Source organism: Hesperophylax consimilis, chromosome 24, assembly GCF_061612785.1.
Source record: "Hesperophylax consimilis isolate HC1 chromosome 24, BYU_Hcon_1.0, whole genome shotgun sequence".
Lineage (NCBI taxonomy): Eukaryota > Metazoa > Arthropoda > Insecta > Trichoptera > Limnephilidae > Hesperophylax > Hesperophylax consimilis.
The window spans coordinates 16,971,903-16,999,691 of NC_142859.1; the positions used below are offsets into that span (position 1 = coordinate 16,971,903).

The 27,789-nt window shown below is 32.0% G+C and overlaps 1 protein-coding gene across 3 annotated transcripts in view; it reads right to left on the reverse strand.

Annotated features, from left to right (window-relative positions):
- sano (CABIT domain-containing protein serrano) overlaps nucleotides 1-26,862 on the reverse strand; it is a 233,013-nt gene extending 206,151 nt beyond the window's left edge. For 2 of the 3 annotated variants that reach the window (XM_089646490.1, XM_089646489.1), the window contains exons 1-2: nucleotides 26,474-26,862; nucleotides 25,264-25,520 (exon numbers count right to left, since the gene is read on the reverse strand). The gene's annotated coding sequence lies outside the window, so the exon portion shown is untranslated. The remainder of the gene's footprint in view (nucleotides 1-25,263; nucleotides 25,521-26,473) is intronic. The other variant, XM_089646491.1, reaches the window with a different exon arrangement.
- Between the last annotated feature and the right edge of the window lie 927 nt (nucleotides 26,863-27,789).

Consider the following 27,789-nt stretch of genomic DNA (forward strand, 5'->3'; position numbering starts at 1 on the left):
TGGCGAAATGACAATGGAGGCAAATTATTTTAATAAGTTTTTGAAAAACACTAACTTTACTGTAGGAACTTGCTGAAATATTAGAAATATCAATTTCTGATTCTGAAGGAATGACTTAAAGTAGTTAATATATATATTTTTTATTTTTATAAAATAGGCCGTAAAATTATACAAATGATTGACAATGAAATTCATGAAAAAAAACTAGTTTCAAATCTATTGACATTGTGATTGACACAACAAAATATTATGAAATTTTTACGATTAGTCATACGCCGGGTGTAAATATTTGTTCAGCAAAGCAATTTCTCAGTTGGAAATGAAGAAATATACCGGTAGTTAATTATATTCATACTAGCGCTGACCTGTGAAAAATCACGGGATATTATAATTCGCATTTTTAAAAAGTCAATAATTAAAAATTATTTTCTGTTAAAAAAATTAAAGTAGGTACATTATCGCTTCTCTGAATTTGTTCGAACAAAAATTTACAATTTGAAAATGATGAAACTTAAATTCAAAGCAAATCCTAGTTTTAGAGTTCATTGAACTTAGGGTTAGAGACGAAAAACCGAAATTAGCTTGTACTGGCGCAGAGCCGAAAAAAAATCACAGGCTTGTCTGAATTGGTTCTTATTTTGAAAATAACACTTAAATTCAAAGCAAATCAAATTTTAATATAGAGTTCATTGAACTGGAGTTAGACAGTCTAATTAGTAGTTTTAATAGTGAATTATTTTGCAAAAATTCGGGTAAAAAGTATGTGTTTGAAAAAAAGACAGTGGACAGGTACCTACTTAAAAAATATATTTAAAATATTATAAAATAAAAACTAGAATTCTAAACCTTTTTTTAAACAGTTTTAAATAATATTACACAATGGCTTGAAATTTGAATTCCTAACATGACAATTGATTTCAACACATTACATGGACTGACTCACCCTATCATGAACTCAATCGCGTTTATAGTATGTAGGTAAGTTTATTTTATAATGTAACAATTTAATTACAGAGGTATGGGTGGGTCGCAAGTTTAATGGTAGGTCATAATATAGTTTATGGGAAGGGGAATGGAGTAGATACTCAAAGGTAAGCTAGGGGAAACAGGGGCTTGAAGGTAAGTAACTACTTAGTTATTTATTACCATACTGGCCAGAGAGGGATATGACTAATACCAGATACCCTTGAATTTTAGTAATACATCCAACTCCAGTAAATATTGGCAGTATTGACATGTATCGGCCAGAAATTTTGGCCGCGAGAGGCGCTAGTCTAGCATAGCATGATCAAGCATGAAATCCATTTCAAATGTTTGAATGTAAACCAAGCACCCAACTCGTGCCGCTAGGAGGCGCTAGTGTAGCATACTGCCCTCAAAAGAATATATGGTTTATTGGTTATATAACTATTATACAGAATTTGATATTCTATACAATTTGCATTTCATTAGTCTGTAAATCAGTTTTTTACGTTCCGTTTCCGGTTCAAGATGGTGGCCGTTTTAATTGCTCTATAAAAGAATATATTTTCAAATTTGAAATGGTCGTTTTTGTTCGGACTTTTTTTCAATGTTATGGTAACTACTTGCCTGAAAAAAGAATTGTCATTTAGTAAACGCCGTAACACATTAAAAAAGTAGTTATTATAAAATTGTATATATTACAAAATGTGAAGATTCGCAAGAATGCAAGGATGACGTAAATGTAAGTGACCTGGTCTGAATAACTTGGTGTGTAGACAGAAACAAAGGCGGAGCACAGCTGTGTGTAGATGCGTACGTAGATGGTACAATGCCTGAACAATGTAGGCGACTCAATAATAAACGTTCGAGCGGTTTCATACTAATAATAATTCACGGTCTATCTCCCTTGTTTCTATTATCTATGGTTGCACGTGTCTCAATTCTGCATTCAATTGTGCTTATACCCTGACAGAACAATAGTTGGTATGATCAAGCCATGATCTACCATCTCCCGATCGATGATTAAGTTCCTTCCGTACCGTATTCCCACGGCCTCTGCGAGATGACTGCAGTTCAAAGGTATAACCCATTACAAATTCACTGTACAGGGGTATAACTTATTCCATATTCGCGATGATATTGAGAATTACCTTTTCCATATTCCAAGATGGATATTACCTATTACCTTTCGCATGTATTGGATGTGCCCCTGGCAATGAATTTTGATCGGAAATTGAATAAAATTATCGCTATGAATCAGCGGTAGGCAACTTTTTAACTAGAGGTTCGATATAAGAATCTAAACTATAAAATAGAAGGTTCCATAACATAGCTTCCATGCATAACAGAACGTTGGAGAAAAACAGAAAAGGAGAACAATCCTAACATAACCAGACGGCCTCCGTCGATAAGTGGTTATGAGGTCGCGGGTTCATATCGTAAGAAAACGTTTTTTTCACAATTTATTCAGCATGTTTGCTTGGTATATACAATCAATCTTCTTCCCCTATCCACTAGTTTCAATCACACAACACACCCCAATTGCGGACTCCGTAGTCTAACTGGCTTCAGACGGTTGGGAGCAGTTAAAGCTCTTGTATCACATAAAAAAATTAAATTTAACTGACCTTAAATTTTTGGGATAGAACATCTGAATCTCTAGAATAGGCACAACGACAAGACGGTTTATCGCCCCGTCGGTAATTTATCATTCTTACCGAGAACGACTGCAGAGATTGTCAAAAAACAAACCGCAGATCACGTTGACTAAATATTATGCTTAATTTATATTAATAGGTTTTCGGGAATGATGACAATGTCAATAAAACTGTTATCAATATTTAAGGTATGGGGCCTTGTTATATATCTTAACTATAAAGTTGTTCGTATTTTTCCCTATAAACCTGCTAACCGTAAGCTATGGGGTATAAAAGTTATCCAGTTTTCTGTTTAGAAATTATAGGTTTGAATGTTTATTCTCATTTTCAGTTATAGAGATTAAATATACCCATTTGACTATCAAAAAGTTTCCAATGACAATATAATAGATATTTGATTTCTTTTGAATGATATTTGAATGTGTACGGCTTATTTTTATCAAGATAATATTAAAAAATGTGACTGCATGACCATTTCCTAATAAAATATTAGTCATTAAGAATATATTTGAACACATTTTTTCTTATGCCATTTCCTATGTTATTGTAACAATATTATAAATTGAAATGGTTTAAATATTATGTATCTTAAAAGAGCATGTTGTGAGTATTTTTCGAAACAAATATATATTTTTTTAATACGTGTTCAACTAAAACCTCCTAAATCACAAGTCCGGGACACTCCTTCAAAGCAGTCTCCTAACTTTTATGGGTTTTTCAATTTATTCCTATTTCTTAAAACCGGAGGTTGTCATACAGGCTGATTTGTCAGTATCATCCCGGCCTTGTGATCTAGGAGGTTTTGGTTCAACGCAGGGTAGCCTTGTCCGAAAAAATACAATGGACGAAATGCGAAAATATTATTATTTTTAAGAACACGTGTTTCGACATCCTTATAACATATTCGTGCTTTACTGACAGTTTGTTATGAAATCTGTCAAATCATTCGTTATAGGCAAAGATATTAGAAGAACATAGGCCTCTAGTCCAGTTTTTAACAAGAAAACGAATAATTCAACCCGATTTTAAACAAATCAACAATATTTAAATTAACAATTTTATAAGCATTGTTTGTTGACCATGTCTGAATAACCGCGTTTTCCAAACCTTCTATATGCAATAAATATTAACTTTCTCTTTTTTCTTCTCATCACATACTTGTATGACGTGTTCAACATTTGAGGATGTCTTAGTCCCCCTAGCCCTAGAAAATCGGGAACCATACTTGGTCATAAAATACATCTTACAAGTCACATCTAAATTAATTCTTCTTCTCAAGGCTTTAAATTGCATTCCGGGTTCAATGTATCTATCTAAAATCAAATAATATATTTTTACACTTGTAAGTTTTTGTATTTTTCACCTTGCATTTTTTCACTTAACTCATTTAAACTCTATTCAATCAACCCATCTTTTTTATCAGAAGAGTACCAATCATTAATTATTTAGCCCTGAATGAATTTTTACCCTCTGAGATACATATAACTTCCTAAAAGAAAAAAGAACAAAAATAAAAAGCACTTAAAAATATATTAAAAAATGCTGGAAAAGTTGAATAAAATATTTGGAAGAATAACTAACTTACTATCGCCAAGACGGACAGTCACATAACGGCCGTAGTCGTCACCATGACTTGTTCAAGATACCACACAGCACAACATATGTTCTAGCACAACATTGAATAATACTTCTAAAACAGTAGATATATTTGATTAATCTTAATAAATAATTGGTAAGTAAATAAATAAAAATAACAAGCACTCCAAGTTTTATTTATATGCACACATCGTCTCAGCGTACTCTTCTGTTATCCCGACTCAAATATTTGGTTCACTTGATCGTGCCATATCTTCCTTGAGGGTCTCCGATTTCGTCCCTCCTCTCCCAGTTTCATGACTCACTGGCAAAAAAAACGAATATATCATTTCATAATAATTAGTCCCGAAATAGTTTTTATTAAATAAACTGTTGTTCTAGAACAACATTGGCTCTCAGAGGGTTAAGTGTATGACACGTTGTGTTCAAGCAAAAGCCGTTTTACCGCAACCGGACCCTAGCTCAATACTTGACTTAACCACTCGACTACCGCGTAAAGAAAAAAAAACTTCTCTACTTACCAGTCTATTAATGGTTTGTGTTTAAACTAGATGTAGGTACTATGAGGCGAGTGGATCGTGGACATGAAAACTACATGATTGCCACCTATTGAAGGTATTACAATGACTGCACGATGAATAGTCTAGTTAATATATTAAGTAGGCTATATAAATCACCAGTACCTACTGTTGGTTTGCGATATAAGAAACATAATATATAGCTGTATATTAATGGTTTGTGTTTAAACGATATATTATGTAGGTATGTATCTAGAGGCTAAATTTGACACGGAATATTTTATCTAGGGACATTTTTACGATGAACATTTTAACAGGGAACATTTTAATTCGGAATATTTTGACAAGGAACATAGTTACTTAAAACCACCGGAGGTGGTTCTGATGTAGGTGGATCGCATTTAGATAGTAGTTGAGCTGAACAACACTTAGGAAACATCAAAGAAAAACAGCTTTTGGTCTTATTTACGGATACCGATTGTATTTATTTAAAAAAATCACAACAATTTTTAAAAAACTCGAGAAGTTATATCGCCGTTCGAATTTTCTGTTCTGAAGTCGAAAAACAAAATATAAACATGCTGTAAGCAAGCATTGCATCTGTGTGAATACTGTCCTTGCTTCGATATTTGCTGCGATACCTCAATGATTTTATAAACACAATTTTCTTTTTAAATCCGAAATGTAGCTGAAATTAATCGATCATATGGTGAATTGGTGTTTTTTCACCAAGAAAGTTATTTTCACACGTTTTAAATCAAATATACAAAAAAAACTATTTGCATTAAAAAGGTTTAATTGAGCCGTTTTTAATTGAACCCTTTAGCATTTCATCTGTGTGTACATTTGTTTGTATGTTACGTTTACGGAACGTTAACTTGAAGCCATATTTTGACTAGATAGATAACTTTGATAAGTTTTTTAATATTATGTTAAATTTCTACCCTAAGAAAAATTGAAAAAAAAAATTGTTCCTATGATAGAGATGTTTGTTTGGACAAATTGTGTAAATCCTTATTTGAAATTTAAATTAATGTTACGTTAAATAAATTATGGTTTGTTATTAAGTAGGATGGTATTTAAATGGCTCCTTACAAATCATAAGATATTAGAGGAAGTGTTGGTTTTTGATTTATTAAATAATATAAAAATAGATAATAGACTCAATTTCTACTTTTCACAGAACTCTTAAACTACTTTGATTGATGAATCGTAACATGGGTAGGGCAACTCTGTCATATGTTGTACCAATGCAAGTGATGGATAGGTTGTTGATCCATACAATCTACCTATGAGATAGTGGTAAGTAGGTGCCTGTAATGTTTTATAACACTACACAGGGAATCTATTAACATTGATAAAACTGAATTTACAAAACTAACCGCAAAGCGCGTGGTTACTTTGGGAGAGGTAGGGGTAACTTTTAAATATTGGAACAATACGGTAATAAGTTTTTATATAGCTTCAAAATTTTCTGCAGAAAACTTTTTCACAAAATGTGATCTGGCGTCATGATATATAATATAATCTAAAATATTTCGAAAAATTAACTCTGAAATATGTACATATTTATCGGTTAAAATCGTATTTTCAACGTAAAATCGCACAAATTAATTTGAATCTAAACGTATCAAATATACTAATGTTAGTTGTCTGTGATATGCGTTATTCCCGTTTGATATTATTCACGTTCAATGATTTTTTTTTTTTTACTTACAAAATTTTTGATACATATACAATTCAGGTACATACATAGTAATATAGAATGAAAGAGTAACAAAAAAATCCCACAAAGGCGAAGCCTGAGCGTGGGTATTATAGTGTAACGATAAAACAGTGGTGTTTAAAATATATATTTTTTTAAACTTGTAAAAAGTATCTATAGAGATCAATGTTGAAATTTCAAATTGCTTTGAATTTAAGTATCATTGTCAAAGTCTGTATGAAGATTAATACAAACAAGCGATTAAGTAGGTATCTATCTATAATACAAACATGTTTAATCGGAAATTGATTTTCAAAAGTGGAAATATAATATCCCGTGATTTTTTATGGGTATCAATAATACCCTTTGATTTTAGTAGGTACGTAACTTTATAAAAGTAACATATATGTAATTCTTATTATTTTCAGTATTATTTCTTATTATTTTAACACCCCATCTAAAAGAACTCGACACACCAACCTTTTTTACACAACTAGTAATAATACAAACGCTGCAGCCAATTCCCCTATTTCTCGCATCCTTCAAACATTCAACTCAATTCAAACAAGCACAAGTACCGATATATTTTTTGATTCTCTCCCTCTATTTAAGAAAAACTTTTTTAGCACACTAAATTCGCCAACATAACACATACAACCACACACAGACACACACGCACACGTACACACACACAAACACTCACACACACCTCTCTCCTTCCCCAGCACACTAATTAACTTAACTTAACCGTAAATGTATAATATACCTCCTATGTATATATGTCAGCGACATGTCATTGGTACCAATTATTATACTAACTTTTATAACTTTGTAACTATTGTCATCTATGTAATTATGTACTGTTTGTTTCTGCAATAAACAAAAATAAAATAAAATATAGATAAATATAAAGAATTAATGCCACCTTTCTTACAATAAATGGTTGGTGGTGCTCCACTTATTTGCCTTCCAATCAATTGATCGGGATTCGATTCTCGGCCGTGACAATTCTTTTGTTTTTAGCATTTACTTTGTGGCTTGTCATAATTGCAATAAACACAACACAAATTTGTTTTAAAACTTACTTTTATTTATAAAGTGTTTTTTCACGGGCCTACGCTAGTTATATATGTAAATATAGATAAAATGTTTTAACGCGTTGGGCTCAAGTGACCCCGATTGCCATGTACCAGAAATAATAAATAATAAAAAAACGAAATTAATTCGCCACAAGTTCAATAGTCCGCGACACAACAACGGTCAACACGCTCTCGGCTCAAGTATTCACATTTCATATAGAATTTTCACCAAGCAAAATGAAGACACGACGCAAAAAATTCCCAATATTTGTGTAAAGATACTTTTATTTTCACTACATAATGTGATTGTTGTTTGATGAGGTGCTGAATCAAGATTTAAGTATTTCGTTTAAAATACCTAAGGTATATTTCGTAATGTAGTTTTGTATAAAGCTGTTTCACAATCGAATCTCTAATGAAAAAGCTGAGAAAAATAATAAGGACAGTTTCATCATTGCAGCTGGCGAAGCAAATCGTATGCAAGGATTCTTGTTGAGATTTCTCGGCTGTTTTTCCTTGTTTTTGCTGAGTTTGTTTATACCAATTTCACATACTTCTCTAAATTTTGAAGGCATTGGTTTTGCTGAGTTTGTTTATACGAATTTCACATATTTCTCTTAATTTTGAAGGCATAACATTACAGAAAAGTTCTTAGTGAAAATAATACATCAAGATTTAAGTTTTTTTTTTAGTTTTTAGTAATACAGGGTTTTCCAATAAGAGGTGTTATTTTGATATTCAATCGTAAAAGATCAATGGTTTCGTTGCATGTGTGGCACGTAGCGCCGTCTTGTTGAAAGTAAACGTTGTCCAGATGTAGATTATATTATACATTTTTTCTTCATTGTATAGATAAATATATCTGGAACAACAACAAATTAAAAATGTCTTAACTTTAGATTTATGTTTATCCGAGCTCTATAATTAAACTGTACTTACTAAATAAACAAATAACTTTATTGCTCATTGGAGCCATTTTTAATTATATAAGTGACCATATAAGTGAATAATTAATATTTATTGCCAGAATTCTTTTATAAATCGAGTAGTTCACATATCCCCCTACATTTTTTATTCGGTAAATTATGGTGTTTCATGTTTTATACAAAAAAAATGAAAGAGGATAAATTTATAGAGTTGTTTATTATAATATAATCTTTTAAAAACAATTCTTGATAGTGGAATGGTGTATTGTATCTTAGGAATACTGCGGGGTAAGAGGGGACTGCAAGCAAATGTTTTAAACATTTTTCAAATTTGAATTTTGGATTACTATCGGTGAGCACAATGTACAATCTTTAAAATTATTATTTTTTCTCTTCATTTTGACCATTTAAAAAATATTTAAGAAATCACATAACGTCGTTCTATTTTTTATAGATTTAAATCCATGCATATTTCGAAGCTACATAGCTCATGACGGAAAATAATCTCCAAACTGATATAGTTTATGTGACCTAAAAAATATAAAATTTATTATGAGCAATTTACTTTAAATGTGTAGCTTTATCCGTGTTTGGAGACCACATCTGAATAGCCAGGTACTTGCCCAACTTTCCTCCTACCATATCCTTTCCTTCGCCACTCTCTTCATCCTCAAAATAGGTGAACTGGCTACGTTTATTAGGGGGCAGTTGGGCCTGTTGTTCGGTATTCACAAAAAAAACAAAAATGTCAAAAGGCTTCACAACTGATAAATTGTGATATTTACGTTAAAAAATCTAATTAGTTAAATTTATAAGCATCTAATTAAACAATAAACAAATGGTTCTGTAGAAACGAAATAAATTTATCGAGTTGTCTAGGTTCAATGTAATAATCTTTATTGGTCAGATTAAGACTAGAGTAGACTTGAAACGGAACTAACCGAATGATAATCGTGTTATTTAATACAGAAAGCGGGTTGAAAAAACGATAAAGATGTCACTCAATTCATAAACCGGTTATATTCGAGTTTTAACACTGGTTTATTTAAATAAGCCAACGAACGTCTTCTATAAAAAGATACCGGAATATATAAAAACAACATGAACTCATTAAAGGTGTTAAGATATTCATAAAATATTCTAATGCTCTTGAGAAATTAACACAAATCAAACACTTAGGCATCACTTTTCGATCAAATCTTTCATTTGTTAACCACATAACAAAAATCTCTTAAAGAGCTTAAAAATGTTGGGATTTATAACTAGTCTAACCAGAAAATTTTAACAATTTAAAATGTATTAAATTGTTATATTTTGCCTATGAAAGAAGTCAACTCGAGTACAATTCTCCTGTCTGGAACCCACATTATAATATACATGTACAAGCTGTTGAAAGAATACAAAACAAACTCTTACGTTGTATAAATTATAAAATGGGTATTCCTGCAATTATGTTGAACTACAAGACTTAAATTATATGAATATGCTCGAATTGTCAGACAGAAGAATTTTCACTGACTTGGTATTTCTGGTAACCGGATAAATCATCACAATTTAGTTTAGTTAGTGTTTAAAAAGTTATATAAAGTCATGGAAAGTGATGAAACAAAACTTTTATTAACTGGGTTATGTAGGTTAGGTTAGGTGAGGTTAAAATTATTTTTTATCGTTTCTAATGACTTTATATCACTTTTTAAAAGTGTGTTGAATTGTCACTGTGTTGAGTTATCATGCAACTGGTATTTCTATATAAAATTCTAAATGATTTAGTTGATAGTGCGGTATTGCTAGAATTGATAAGCTTTCGGATTCCACAACGTAATACTAGAAGTCAGGATTTATTTCAATGCAGTAATTCTGGGACTAACTACCATATGTATTCCTCTTTGCCCAGAATACTAATGGAGGGATTCAATTATACCACGTCAGTTGGACATCTTCAATTTATCTTTAAACAAATATAAAATGTTGTTAATGAAGCAATTCAAACAAATAATGTATATTTCTTAATATTCATATGTAAAAAAGCCCAGAAAAAGGGAGTTAATTAATAAAAAAGAAATAAAAAAAAATATCTTAACTTAACAGGGTGAGAGAATCCAAAATTTAATTTAATTTAAATAGTGTGTTGTCCATTCAAATTCACGAGCAACGTTCCCGATACTATCAATATCGCTCTGGTGATAATCATTATTCTGAATTGAAACGGCGCTTGAAATGGCTTTAGCTATGTTTGGTGACCTGATCAGAATAGCGAAGTAGGTACTTCCAAATCTACCTCTTCTTCATCTCTTACTCTTCCTTTAGCCTCAAAACATACTCTAATTGGGGATGCTATACTACCAAAAAACTAAGTTTTTTCACTGCTATATCTATTTTGAAATATCTTTTGAACATTAAAAAATGGTTTGACTGAGATTTAAACCTTCCAACTCGGTGATTGGAATCAATCGCGCTACCAATCGGGACAAATCCCAAGTCGTTAAACCGACATTTGTTTCGTATATTGATGCGTATACGTCAGCGTGTGCATGATTGCCACTTGTATAATGCAATGTCATCGACAACGAGTCTATACGCCGAGTTTCAGCTCGATCGGAAGTGGGTTAATTTCCGCTTCCAAGATTTGCATTCATTCGTTACCTTAAATGAAAGCGAAATTGAAATAAAATAAATGAAATCATTTTATTTTCTGTCTTTTTTTTTCCAAACATATTAATCAGTTACCTACAACATTGCAAAAATGTATTGTACGCTATATTTGAGCACGTACATGTATAAAAATTGTAAAAAATACCGTGCATAGGTACCTACTTAAAGTGCATCTTTTATGAAGATAAATTAATTTGATTGCACTGTTAGACCTTGATTGTGCATCTTTGACTTTTACACGACCTCTTTAGCGTAGCGGTAAACAGCCAGTGTTTTCTTCCAAAGGTCGAGGGTTCAATTCCCATCAGAATGCATATAAGCAGTTCAAAATATTTACATAATTGTGTATTGAGAATTTAGAAAAAATGCGTTTGAACTTTAGTCTGGGAGTCGAATTGGTTCCTAACTGTTTATCTTTTGTGAACGAAAATATGTAATTTTATATAATTACGGTGCGGGTTTTAAAATTATTTAAACATTTAACGGGAACTATCAGACGTGGAATCCCTCAAACGTATGTGTGTCAAAACTGTGCTTAGCTTGAAAGTATTGCAAGGCTGAAGAGTTAATATACACGTACCTAATAAAGGATATTAAGAAAGGATTGTTACGATTATTTGGACATGTAATAACAAAGTGTTCAAGGAAAATATGTGACGTTAAAATGACGGTAGAAGAAATCGAGGATGTTCGATAAAGACATATAAATAGTTGAGTTGGGCCATGTCAAAATTTAGAGTAACAAATTAGAATATATGAATGTGAAGGAAGCAAGGAGTGTGTACTTAGATAGAGTTGTGTGGCGCTTCTTTCTCTCTGCATAACAGTTTGGGGAACGGAGTGATGGTTAATTAGTTAGTTATTTTTATCGTAGATTGTGACTTCAAATACTTCTTTGTAAATCTAACCAACAATATTTTACTTCGAACAACCTATTGCCAATCTTCAATTGTCGTACCAAACCATCATTCTGTTCGATTTCACGAGGGAGTAATCATTTCCATTTTGACATTTCTAAAACAATCATTCTTCCTTTGACATTTACCTTTCCTCCGCGAGATTCAGTTGAACATTTATTCCGAATTGGACGTTTAGTTGACCATTTATTCAACATTGGACATTCAGTTGAACAATTTATGGTGACTGCAATACGTTTCCTCCAACGTGGACAGTGTACCGATAACATGAAGCAAATTTACAATTGCGGCCACAACGTTACCAACAATTTAAACAGTTTTCAATACACTATCATCAAGAATCTACCGCACGGAGATACTGATAAGAAATACTGTTAATTTATTAAAAATCTAGTCAAATCATTCGTTTGCCTGTTAAAAATGGGACTGCAGGCTTATAACTAATGAAATTAAAGAGTTCCTAACAAAGTTTCAATCAAAAGCGAATGTTTTACGAGGACGGCGGAACACGTGTTCATAAAAATACTGAAATTGATATACCTACTGATATTGTCGCCTTCCTTCATGATATGTATTAGGAAAAGAACACGTGTTTTCGACGTATTCTGAATCACTAATATTTATTTTATGAATGTTTTATGAGGTCGGCGGAACACGTGTTTTTTCTTCGTGCGATTATGCATAAATAATAAATAAATATATATGTCAGATATACAAATGAATATATATAATACTTTATTTTAAAATTGGTATTTATAATATGTTCAATAACATTTTTTTGTACGAAATGCAGAAATTACTTATCTTATTTCATAAAAAGGTCCTTTGTAAGATTTAGGTAATAATCATGCAGAGTTTCATCTTTTAAAATTGATATATTGAGTAAACGAATGCATCGCGTAGACACATATCCACATAAGTTGAAAATAATATGACATGACTGCAGTTCGCCAACGAACAAACAACAGTTCTCAATGACAAAGTGATCTTAATTTATTCGACGTGAAATGTTGTTTATTGGTTAGGGATCTGCAGTGGTGACCAGGAACGGTAACAAGTTCTCAGCATAATCGATAAATCCTTTATCGATCGACGTCGCTAGATACCCAGAGGCGTCTTATTTCGAGGTTGATGAAATTTTTGCATACTTGACCTTCCAAATAAGAGAAAGATCACTGTCAAAAACCACATCCGTCCCTTTTTCTCACTACTTACGTCAGATTTCAGTATTAATTGATGAAATTTTGCACACACATTTAAAATAAGAGGAAATTACTATGTAAAGTTCGGGCAACGCCGAGAACTTCAGCTTGTAAATAAATAATTGAAAAGAGAATGAATTAAGAAAGCGGAAGATCGTGCATTATCTGACTAAACAGATTCATGTCATAAATAAGTCATAAACACACGGTTAACGCCGTTTACGAGTAAATGAAAAAAAAATCGATTGGAGTAAATAAAATAATGTGTTGTGATCAAAACATGATTTAACACCAATGTATGGTAGCTGGGTAGTTGTGGTAGATTTATACGCAATACCGATAAGTCATAAAAGCCTGTTTGAATGGGATAGAATTATTTTTATGGTCGCCATGGGACATTGCACCCGTCGAAACATGAGCAGTGAAAACGCCTTTAAAATTTCAATCACTACATTATTATTCAAGTAACTGTCTTAGATTGCTATCCACGGAACAGTGAGAGGAATGGATGAAGCCTAGGGATGAACATGATATAATACGGCAAAAATATTGAATTAATACAATTTAAGAGAGCCCTTCATTGAAAGATGCACGAAATTGTCATCCTGTAATATGGAACGTAAGAAAACATCAATCAAATTCGAATGAATGGAGGAATAATTGATCTACGCCATCGATGTATAAAATAACACTAGATTAGCCCTCTCATGTAGAATTTAAATCTAAAAATAACACTACCGAAGTGTAATTTCATAAAATAATCCCCATACTGATGTAAACTTATTATATAAGCTTCTAAAAATGTACGTGGAACCATCAAAGATTGTTCTTTGATATAATAAGCCCTGACGAAGCTTGAGCTAAGTGAAACCTGGTTGGCTGTTAATATTAATTCAAAATAAAAGTGGTGTTTTACAAAGTGTATTTTTCATTTAATATATAATGTCACATCACAAAGTGTTTGCTTCCTTCGATAAAAAAAGATTGTTCTATTTGTGGCAAAAGTGTTGTCGTAATTTGTTTTGCTAGATAGAAATGTAAGATTTTCTTCAATTTTTTATTTAATCGATACGCAGTCTAGAAGCTTTACATAAGGTAAATATTTTTTATTTTATTTATTACTAATGTAGTTGACTAAATTGTTAATATTGAAATTCGTTGTAGTCCCTTCCTAACACATTTCTAACTGCCCAAATTCGTGTTTGAAAAATGATCTCCACAGCTAGTCTATGTAGCTTTGGGACGAACTTGCTGGAAGACAAATTTGCTCTGTGCAGACCAACAAAAGGTAAAAAGCGATGTTTCTTCTGAACGCACTTTCTTTTTGACAAATGTTTCCTTACACCAATATGTTGGTTTCGGTGTTAATTTTAAGGTTGTCTAGAATCTAGATTACTTGTTCAATGATCTACGCGTATTGATACGAAGATTTGTGGGTTTAATCATTAACTGTGCAAATTTTCTCAGAGAAAGTGTTGACTAATCTAAGAAGGTGTGTATTTTAGCACGTTCCACTAATTTACTGATTTATTTTGTAGTGAAACATGTATTAGGTTTTGTAGTCAGTATTTAGTATCATGGTTTGGAATTACGTTTTAGAGTTATCAGAGTTAAAATCGAGTGAAATAATTATAATTAACCACTCATTACATATTCTAGATAATATTAAAAGTTCTTTCTTTCCATTTTAAGAGTTGTAGTTAAGGCGAAGCACCACGAAGTAATGCAAAATCATGTGTTTTTGGTTTCTGCACAAGGTGTGTTATTGTTAGCGGCCCGATTACAAATGTTGTACGACGTGGTTCATCGCCTTAAATACAATGATTGGCCACCTCAAAGGTAAGTACATTTATAATTATTATATGTTTAAGTTGTTATCGAAGTACGTATCTATTAAGTTTTGCAGTTGATTAACGTATTATTTAGTAATTAAGTAATATGTATACATTGAGGATTAGTTTTACGTTGTGTAGTCACGTTATAGCCTTTGTCGTTAAGTATTAAGTACCAATTAAGTTTATGCAAGATATAAAACAAGTTTTTTACTCATTAAATAGCTAACACAGTGTTTAATGTATAAAATATTTTATGACGTTAAAATCCACTTGGTAGGTAGGTAATATGTGAGCACCAGGCCAAGATACCAACTTAAACTTTTTTTCGTGTATACTTTACTTGCCCAGTGGCAAGAAAAAATTGACACGATGGCATCCGCAATTGGGATATGTTGTGACGCTGAAGGTGGGGGAAGAGATGGGGAAAAAGAAGATGGCTAAGGTTTTTGGCTATTCAGACTAGTTACAAAGCCATTTCAAGCAACGTTTCAAAACCGAATGGTGGTCTTACACCATGGCGATACTGAGAGTATCTTCTCCTTTCATTTAAAATAACATAAGTTCTAGTAAAACTCCTCAAAACTAACACTCAAAAACGAAAAGAAAAAATTCCGCGAAAAATATTGCTAAAATGTAAAATTGCTACGCTTATGCTTTAACGAGCAGCTATAGTTTAATTAAAAAAATAGCACGAACGGCCAGTATGGCCAGTAATTAAAATCATAGTTTTTAAGCGGTCGAAAGGAAAGAAAAAATTATGAAATATTCATATGTATTTTCAAATGTACCTACTTACGTAACGAAAGGGTAAGGTAGGTTTATCTATCATTTATTCAAAAAAATATTATGTCCTACTTAGAAAATAAAATCCACTTACATTTGAAATGATAAATTTATTTAATTAGTGAATGCTGTTTGACCGCTACGATTGGGTCAGTTTACTGCAACACCTGAAGTAGCGCGCAGTTACTAACTGGGCATACGCTTATCAAAGGTATTAATAGGTCCCTACCTGATTTAACCAGAGCAAAAATAGTACCGACTTGAACATTAACACACAATCCAAAAATGTGTATATTCTTAGTGTGCCTCTTATCACCAAAAATATATGTAATAGGCATAAAATTCGCTTGAAAAACTGAAACGGTTGATTTTTGCGTAAAAAAAAACTATGTTTATCTAGCGAAACTGTCACACATTATTTATATTTTATTTGAATTTAGGCCCTGGCGAATTTTATTACTTTTACATCGATTTTAAGAACAAAATATACCTAGTGAGCTATCGAAAACTATATACAACATTTTTAAAGCATGAAATAAATTTAAACTGAATATGAAACATTATTAGTTAAACATCTAACAGGAACATAAAATAATATAACATCTAGAACAATACTACAAATAAGACAAATCACTGAAATTATGTACGTTACAAACTCTACTATAATTTGTAGGATTCAACAAAGTGCTTGTATAGGTTAAACTTAATTCTATAGTAAGTACATATATCAATAGTACCCCTAAACTTGTTTAGATCGTGCATCCTATTGGTTAGTGAGTGTGTCTAAAAGTTGGTTGTGTATGTATTGCAGAAGAATGTTAGATTTTGTCTTGTGTTCCGGCACATGGAATTTAATAGTGAAAACGATGGCAGGGCTGTCAAATGAGTTGTTAACGACTCTGTATAATACAACCAGGTCTGACATAATTCTCCTGTCAGACAACGTTATTAGATGCAATTGATTAATCAAACTGACATAATTAATGTATTCAATTGGAATTTTGAGCTTTAGGCATATATTGCAATGGGCAGGCAAGCACAAAACCTTATTCATTAAACTTACATAACCTACACAAAACAAAACACACGTTCATTGATTATTGTCATAGTCAGGAGCTTATGAACCTTCCCTTTCTCCATCTCCCCTTCTTACCTACTGTATTCAGCCTTACAACGTTCCCCAATTGGTGATGCCATAGTCCCACTAGCCCCGGAAAGTTGGGACTAGCACGGTATTCATATAAAAAATAAAAGTGCTAAGAAAAATACTGGTAAATACCAATTACGTTACGACTCTAAATAAATAATAAATATGAATAGAAAAATAAGAAAACAAGAAATACGATATGGGCGTGTTTCGTAATCCAAAAGTCAGGCCAATTGGGCCTTAAATTTCAAATACAGAACTGTGTTTTATCATAATAATAATCCCAGAGAGAGATAGTACGTACGCCACCGACGATCATCGTCTTCCTTCTCATGCATCTTGTATGAAGAGTGTCCTCTCCGTAGGACTCTGATATGAAACTCAAAAGGGACAGCTATATCCGATACGGGAAAGAGGAAGGCGTATTTGACTATTCAAAACTGGCCACCAAACACGGCTGAAGCCATTTCAAGCAAAGTTTCAATTCTGAATAGTGGTCTTACACCAGGGCGATACTGAGAGTATCTTCCATTCTGAAACGCGCCGCAATGAAGTAATAAAAATCAATCACATAAAATATTCTGGCGCATGCCGGGATATGAACGACCACGAATGTCGTCAAAGAAACACACTTTATAACAACGGTAAGCGAACAAAAGTCAAGTAAAACCCTTTTCAAAACGCGTGAACTTCCAACTCTTTTCTTCTTGTATTATTTCTCCACTGTATATAAATTAAAACATTACCAAGGTTATTATCTGGTATCTATCTTTGTAGGTTATCAAACACAAGACGCAATGTAGGTAAGAACAGAAGAAGGTGAATGAAGTTGAATGTAGTATAGACATAGTTAATCACTAGATTGAGAAGAAATATAGTGTAATTCATCTACTGTACTGAGAGAGAGTTTTGGGAACGGGGTTTCGCTCTCAATTCGGTTGGTTCTCAGAAAAAAAAACATAATAGAATGATTTTTAGGTACGCCATACAATCAAATAATGTCGGCCTAGGCAATTATTAAAATTGCTGTACGTTTTTGTGGATGTAACGCTATAATATTTATTATTGCAGAAATGCTGTAACAACGTTAAACTAAAATGCGATGCAATTTAACCATCAGATACAGCTTGAAGTCAAAATTGTAATTTATATGCAATAATAGCGTAGTTTTTAAATGTCACTAAGTGAATTTTGTTTTAAAACCGATTGTAATGAGAGTGACCCAAAACGTGTAGTGTTTTACTTTTTACCCAGAAAATTTTGTAGGAAAAATGTAGGAATTTCTTTTTTGTACTTATTTGGCGTTTGTTTTTTATGTTCATAATTAATAGAAATTTGATTTGTGATAATTATTAATATTATTGTATGCTACAGTAAGATGTTGATGCACTTTAAAAGCGGGTAATGTGAGAGATCGTAGAGTTTAACTGTTTATAAAAATCAAACTGTTAATTACTGTCTTTGATTTTTCTATTGATACCCTACAGTTGTCAGGCGGCCTCCGTGCTCGGGTGGTAAGGCTCTCGACTAGCAAGCCGGAGGTTGAAGGTTCGAATCTCTATTGTGTTCTTTTACAGTCTACTCATTGAAAATATATAGTATATTTGCGGCACGTTCCAGAGCGGAAGACACTCTTAGTACCGCCCTGGTGTTACCATTCATAATTGGAACGATGAATGAAATGGTCCTCGAGCCGAATAGGTCAGCGGGGAACAATACGATGTTAACGAATTCAATGTGAAATCGCACACCTAAAGCGGTTTCCGGAGAAAAATGGGTATTGCTGATCTATTAAAATCCTTTTAAAAATAGAATTGCATGCCGTTTCCTAATAAACTTTTAGTTCATTCATAATATATCAAAACACGTGTTAACCTGATAATATAAAATGACGAAATGCGGTGATATTTGAATTTTTATGAACACGTGTTCCGAAGTCGCAATAACACATTCGTGTTTTACTGAAAGCTTATTTATTAGGAACCCTGTCAATTAAATCGTTAAAGACCTGCAAAGACGTTTTAACCGGATAACGAATATTTATAAAAGATTCTTAAGCCCCCGCATCCCCAATTTCTTCCAATTTATAACAAGTATTCTCTTAGTTTTAAGATCCAAAAATTATGATATCTTTACATTTGTAATGCCAAAACGTTAATTATATAAAATTCAGCAAAATAAGCACAGGAAATTATTAAAAACACGTTTTTTCTGTTATTTAATGTGTTACAGGCTTGAAAAAATTCACAGTGTTTCTTTAAATGCAACTAAAGCATTTGTCGAGAAGTTTTTGCTTTATTTCGAACGAGTCGTGTTTCATTAAATGTTTTTACAATTTTTTCTTAATTTGTGTCGTTTTTTAATATTAACGTGCTCCCTCTAACATTCGTATTTACATATCTCCCTTTCAAACCATCTTTGAACGCTTACTACGGGGCCTTAATTAATTAGCAATATTTTATATCAGTACATTTTTCCCTGCAATACAAATGAAACAATATTACAATTTGTTAATTTATGAAGGTATCTAATAAGGCCTGTTAAAACTCTCGTAAACCCGAAGAGAAAGCGTCCAAAGCAGATCTGATTCACAGTTGAACTGCTCTTAGTGGCAATTATATCAGTTTTCAATGCGCTTTTCGTGCCAATGAAAGAGAATTGAGTTCCCGAGAAGCGTGTTGCCGTCATTAGTTAATTACTGTATTGGCACGGTTCTAAACCGTACCAAACCGACCAAGTTATATTATGAACCAAAGATTATGTACGCTATCATTTGTATCACTGTTGGTTTTTGTGCCAAAGTAAAGGTCGATACCAAAATGATTACGTTATGAATTTTGATGATCTTCTGAGTTGCAAACCTTGAATCTTGTGTAACTATCTCCTCTGTGCACTTTAAAATATTCTGTTCACCATAAAAATATACAAGTACCTATTTTCATTTTCACCCAAGGTTGGAAAATGTGCTTTTGTGAAATGAAAGGGGATTAAATTGAGTAATAATTTTTAATTTACCAAGCAATTCAGAAAGAGTCACTTATTTTGTAATTATCTGCTACATTTACTACTTCTATTACATCTACTACATCTACTACATCTACTACATCCACTACATCTACTACATCTACTACATCTACTACATCTACTACATCTACTACATCTACTACATCTACTTCATCTACTACATATACTACATCTACTACATCTACTAAATCTACTACATCTACTACATCTATTACATCTACTACATCCACTAATTTCTGTGAGAAAAGTCTATTGACTGAATAGTTTCATAATTAATTATAATAGGTGGAGTCTCCGGCGTAGCCCGGGTATTCCGCACAGATTTTTCGAAATCAGGATTGGATTTCTTCGAAATCTCATGCAGACAGCGAATTTTATCTTGTTTTGAAGTAGGCAACATTATTTTAATCAATCTCGGAATAAAACTGTAAATTTGCATGAAAAACAAAATAGAAACAGGCCGAACATACACTTATATAAATAGATTTTCGATTATATGATTTATTTTTAGTTTATTATGCCGTGTTGCGATGATGGAGCCAGAGCCATAAAGACAACATTTAAAATAATAAAAACGTACATTTATTTTCACAGCACAATTTTTTTACCCTGGAACAAAGAACGTGGGTAGACAAATTACACATCGCCATGACAAATTACACTTCGCCATGACAAATACACACCTTCCACGACTACCAAAATACATGCATGTTAAACATACTAATTTCGGTTGTTGGTGCATGGGTAAGTTGATAAATAATGTGAAACGTTACCGCGTAATGCGTTGCATTATTCAAGTTCAATGAACTTTTAATTCATAATTGGAACTGCTTATCATATCAGACAAGCGAAAAAGTAGGTACAAAAAATATATAATGAATTAAAAATTCTTAAGTATTTCTATTCTTTCACATAGATTAATAGAGTGAAGGTAGATTAATGTGACAACGGGCTTCGTGCCGCTGAACTAGGTCCAGTGGATATACTTTCAGCCTGTTCATATACCATCGTATTATTATAGCGGTGCTATACTTTTTGTTGTATTTTTATAATGTCATTGTATAGATGATGTAATAATTTTTCATGGTTACGAAAGGTCAATTTCATCGTTTGAAAAGCAAAGATCCCGAGGTAAAATTTTTTTGAATAAATACTTTCAGCTGAGAGGATTTCAGATTCATATTTTCAGATTTTCAGTTTAGGAGTTGGGTTTGGGGGAGACCGGATAAATCATCAAAATGATAATTCACATCTTTAAAAAGTTATATAAAGTCATGGAAACTGATGAAACAAAAACTTTATTAACTGGATTAAGTAGGTTACGTTAGGTTGGGTTAATTTTTTTTTCATCGTTTCTAATGACTTTATATCACTTTTTAAAGGTGTGTTGAATTGTTGTTGTGTTGATTTATCATGGAACCGGGTTTGGGTATCACCGGCCCTGGAATCAATTATTGGATAACCAACACCTTTGCCATAGGTCACCCCAAGTGGTTCTCTAAGTTTGGCAGAGGTGCATGGGTTCATCGGGTTAGGTGTATTCAGGATGCACCTGCTAGATCGACAGAGGCTGGTTTTGGGAGACCCTTTGATTTCTCCAACTACTCTCTCGACCCATTAATTTGCGCTGCAGCAAGAGGGATATATTCATACGTCCGGCACTCATTAATACACTGATCCCTAGATTCCTACACAGTTACACACCCCTCATTCCTGTTTCTTTCCCAGAACTTCATCTCTTTCCTTTCCTTAAAAAAGACCTGCACACAGCATCCCCAAAGATAACAGGCCCTGAGGGAAATTATTTTCCTTAGGACCTCCTGTGTACTAATGATACTACATAGTAAAATATGTGAATTGAACTGGTGTACGCATGTTTAATATAATAATAAATTTAAAATACATTTTATTTATGATTTAAAAATTAATGGTAAGAATCATAAAAAAGACCATTCAAATTTCCCTCATATTTTTGTTTGCGACTTCCGGAAGCATCTGCTACAAATAATACTAACGAAAATTTAACTGAATTCGCAACGATAGAGGCTTTTTAGGTCATCAATGACAGGACGGTCGTAAACCCACAAATATAAGTAATCGGCACAGTTTTTAATCGACCTGTTGTTTTGCGGAGGTGCTTAAAAATTATTTTATTAAGACCGGTAACCGTTGACTTACTTACTTACTGAAAAATATGATATACTCTGGCAATATATTAAGCTGAGTCTTTATTATAAATACCATGGATTTTGTCAAAATAATAATATTTGACTTATAATTTTTTATTTATTAATTTTTATTGGCAATTTTATTATATATACAGGCACATATATAATTATTTTACAAAACATAAGGCAGTAACAAAAAAATCCCACAAAGGCAAAGCCTGTGCGTGGGCATTATAAGGTATGTATTCAAAACAGTGGTGGTTACATTATCTATGGTTTAAATGAAAAAAGAAATATGAATAAAGAAAAAGTATATATTTAGTACACATAGTTAGTTTAATATGATTTTACTGGAGTTTTTGTGTATTTATTAAAAAAACAGTTTAAAAGAAATTTACTCTTTTTTAAATGTAGATGGTAATGGATTTATTTTAGGTATCATATTCGTAGTATAAATTATAGAAAAAATTCTCTCACTTCCAGATACTTTTTAACCCAGCTTTTGAGATTTAGTTTATACGAGTTTAGGTTATTGCACATCTTGATGGAACTCGGCAAGGAATTAAACAATTTGGGGCCAATATAGTTGATGTCTCTTTGGGCTAGCCTAGTTTTGCAGTGAGGCACTGTGTACACGCATATGTTGTGTCTCTGGCTAGAACGATTTAATTTAATTTAATCATTGAAGAAGAAGATATTACTAACAAATCTAAATGAAACATGAAATAGAAAGACCTAAAAAAAAGATAATGGTCATAACTAGGAATCGAACCCACGATATCTTGTATTTCCGAGACAGCGTCTTAACCACTTGACTATTGCGACATAATTATTAAACGGTAAGACAAGACGCTGTCCCGGTAAGACAAGAGTTTCTTGGTTTGATTCCTAGTTGTGGCCGTTATATTTTTTTCTGTGTATTGTTCTGTTTCATATTTTGTCTAGATTTGTCTAGATTCAATCATAATTGAATCTTTCCCCATTTCAATAACTTTTTTAGAGATTTGAAGATTGGTGAAGACAATTGGTGAACAATCTATTTGGTAGGTTCTGTTATATTCTACTTCCACCTAAATATACTACACTACCTGTCCCCGGCGTTGTCAGGACTTCTTACTGAGTTTTTGAAATCAGACGTACACAATGGACTTTCTCTCGTTTTTTTAATGTGCGAAATTTTATCAACCTCGGAATAAAACTGTAGATTTATATCAAATCCATGCCGACCGCCCGACACAGACACTCTTCTTTATATAAATAGATAGACAGATATAACTACTTAAGTAGATACCGACCAATTAAAAATACATCAACTACGTGTTATTTTTTGGTTTCTTAATTTATTTGTAAAGACTTCCAATATTTGATCACACAATACATAGTTTTATTTCCGTGAAAAAAACTTTTTTGTTTAAAGAGTCTTAACTACTCAATATCCGTAGTTATGATATCACGAGGGTACGTTGTTGAGGAAGGTGGGGGAGAGAGGGGGTAAGAGAACTTAATCAATTTAATCTCGCCAAACATAGATAAAGCCATTTCAAGTAAATTATTCAATTTTAACCTATAGTATTTCACCACGAAAATTCTGAGAATACCCCCCAAACTCGGGAACAAGACAAATCATGTTTCATAAAGTACTTCTATATTTGTTTCATAAGGGTTAGGTTAGGTTAGGTTAGCCAACGAGCTTCGTCTCAAAATTTACGATGGTAGTCAATTTAAATTATGTTTTTGCTTTATTTTCCATATCAGTTACAGAAAAGCAAAATGTAATAATTTAATTATTACATATTTTTTTATTTTTTTATTTTTTTATATATACAATAATATTATTATTGGGTTTATAAAAACAGTTTATATTTAAACAAGTTCTGCTGTGTAATTATTATTACGCGTGACAGACAGTTTGATAATGCCTTTAGAGGGCGAAACAGCTGTCACGCGTAATAATAATTACACAGCAGAACTTGTTTAAATATAAACTGTTTTTATAAACCCAATAATAATATTATTGTATATATAAAAAAATAAAAAAATAAAATGGAGTTCTACAAATTAAACTTAATAACAATAAATATATATTTTTTATGTTCTTACAAAAAAATATATAGCTAAATGGTTTTAACGCAAAAAAAAATGAAAATAATAAATATTTTTTTTGAATTGTGTGGCTTTTTTTGGTGTAGCTTTGTGCAGCAAATTAGTTTAGGTTGATCGATAAATTTCATAGATCGAAGTTTTAATATACAATTATCACCAGAATAAGATCTACTGAATAAATGTTTTTCTTACTTGTCTTAAGCATTTTTTTTCTCTTATATAAATTTCATTATTAATATTTTTATATGTTGGATTATTAGAGGTTAAGTCACAAGGTGTAAATCCCGTAAATGGTTTTGTTTTTGCAATGTACAAACTGATAAATGTATACTGTCGATTTCCTGAAAACGAACAAATTAAGAAGAAAATAATACAAAAAAATCAAAACGAAACAAAAATAATGATTTAGCCTTTTTCTTTATATTTTCTGTGTCTTGTTCTGTTTCGTGTTTAGTTTAGATTTTTTAGTATTATATTTTTCTTCAATGATATATTATATTGATGGGTTGTTTCTAGATAAAGGTTATTCCTAAATAAAACATAATTTAATATGACGAAAACCACATAATATATTACTAGGTTGATGCTCTTTTGCAAATCCATGAATTAGTTTGATAAACAAAATAGACTTAACATTCAAATATATCTACCATAAACATAAAGAAAAACAGTACTTATATAAAAATAAATATATATGTGTACTTTAAAGAAAGACACACAGAATAAATAAAACATTTTGAAAAACTTAACTTTTACTAAGCGTAAAACTTGACTTGTATAAACATGGATGACTAGCTGATGAAGAGAGTCCACGACGCGACGCCTAGGCGGTAATCCGACGCATTTATCAAATCAGCTCCTAAAGATTGTTTAAAATGAGGCAAAACCTTAACAAAAAAAAACATTACATATAATAAAACAACCTTAACATTCACATATACAAAATATAAAGTAATTATTGATAAAGAGTAATTTAAACAAACTTACAGTTTTTATCTTTCTCCAGAAGATTTGAATTCCAAATGTGGTATTGATTTCAAAACTGTGTCTGCGAAGCAAAAGATTTTTCTAATCACTTTTTCAGGAAACAACTTTACACTAAGCAAAGGTCTTCAATCTGACCGCAACAGAAATCAATTATTATTATTAAAGTCAATTTGTTTTCATTTATCTAGTCACTTAGTCACGTTTCGTTAACATCACTTTTTCAAATAGAAATACAATTTAATAAAAAATATTCTTCACTGAAACGAGAAAAATAATTTATTAAGAAAATTTCGAATCTAAATTATTTCACAAACTATACAATTAAACAATTTGTCATATTTTAAAATAATGAATACGTATTATTAGAGGACGCTTTATACAATCAATTTTGAATTTGATCTTTTTTTAAACATATTCTGAAGGTAGCTTCATAATGAACAACCTATGCTCACACAGGTTCTATCATGACTAGTCATGCAAAGGCATAGTAACATATTGAATCGTTGGCCCTTCGATAGAAAGAGGGGGTAAAAAAAAGTTTCTCATTTGTTTGTTGATAAAACAAAATGTGTAATGAAACTTAGTATTGCACAATGATAAGTATCGCATATAACTGAATACTAAGATGATTCAGATTAACTTTAGACAATACTTAATTCTCTAAAGTTAATCTGATATTTCTCTAAAGATATCTGATTAGGTGCACTAAAGCAACTCTCGCGAAGTTCTGTGAAAATCTCGAAACTTGGTGTTTTTCAGTAAGGAAAGCTTAATTGATTGAAGTTCGTATTTGATTCGGTTTCCGCTTAAATAAGAACTATGTTTAAAAAATGTGTAGTTTACTTAGTTCTTATTTAAGCTAATTTAATGCTTATGTAAGTTAACATTATTTTTTATTTATTTTTACAGAGCTATTTAAAAATGGAATCTAACCCGATAATTAATCAAACACACAAAATAAACATTTAACACTTATAATTTCAACTGACGTTACTTGGAGTGTTTAAAAATACTTTAAAATTTGTTAATCTAATGCTGTTAGATTATGTATTTCACAAATCTACAATAAAATAATGCTTTAAATTAAGTGATAATAGAAAAAAAATTGATTCTTGTAATTTATGTCATAATCAAACACCACTTTCTGAGGGTGTATTATACCGCAGACAGAAAAATATTAAGATCTGTTAAAATTAGATAAAAAAATCACCTTAGTTTTACAATTTACAACACAATTTCAATATCTTTCACTTCAGCACAACCGGGAACAAACTTGGGACGTGTACAGTATACACCGTATTTCACTAGGTTCAATCTCCGACGAGTCTCGGTTACGGTCGGAACGCGCACGAACGATAATAACAATATATATATTCAACAATTTTTTTTATAAAACACGGTCAATCATTCATATGCCATAAGAAAATCCGTATAAAACTTGCAAAAACTACTGTCTTTGTAAAAAAAACAGGCACTTCTCAAGCATAAGGCTGTGGTTTGTTTTATGTAGTGTCTACTTGTGTATATATTTAGTGTCGCGGATGGTATATCGGGGGTTTTAGTTTATAAAGCGGGCGGCACACGCGACCGCTCGCTATAACGTCGACCTTCAGAATGAGAATCGGTCCCTGTGCGCCAGTATTCGAAACGTTGTTTTTTCAAAGCTGCAAAAGCGGTTTGGTGAGCCGTTTTCAAGACGGCGAGGCGGCCATTTTTAAGGCTTGTGTTTAGGAATAAAGGCTGCGCGGGTTCAGAAATGGTATTTAAAAGGTTAATAAATTACATATGTAGCATAAATTCCCCTTTTTTGTGACTGTCGGAATCACCCATGTATTATTATTATTTTTCTTACTCTAATTATGTATATTATTTCAAATATGGAATGTAGGTATTGCATTGCACTTTCGCTGCACACATTTCGGAATAAATTCTTCTTATTATTATTATTTTTATAAGAAAATGGTTTTACTTGGAATCTTGTTGGATTCCATTAAATACTCCAAATATTTACGACTGTTATTTTAATTTCTCTCGCAGTGCAAACGAAAAAAATAGATGCTTATATTACGGGTAGTAAACAAACGGTAGATCAGATAAAATTATATACGACCATATTTCCGATGAATTATTATTTCGTCGTTTTTTAAAATTAACCCCACCCCACACAGGGTGCCCTGAGGATGCTGGATGGAGGGTGTTTTTAAGCAAAGGAAGAAGAGAAAGTTTTGAGAAGGAAAAATTTATGAGGGATGTGTAGGAATCTAGAGATTAGTGCGTTCGGAAGTGATAGACAAATAAATATATCCCTCCCACGGCGGCGCAAGGCAATGGGTCGAGAGACCGGTTGGAGAGGTCAAAGGATCTCCTCGAACCAGACTCTCCAGATCTGGAAAGTCACGCAGTTGATGGGCAGGCGTTTCCTGAACACACCTCTCCCGATGATTGTATTTTGTGTATATCACAAGAAAAATAGTAAATGAAAAACAGTAAAAAAACAAATATGCAAATTTGAATAAAAATAATGAG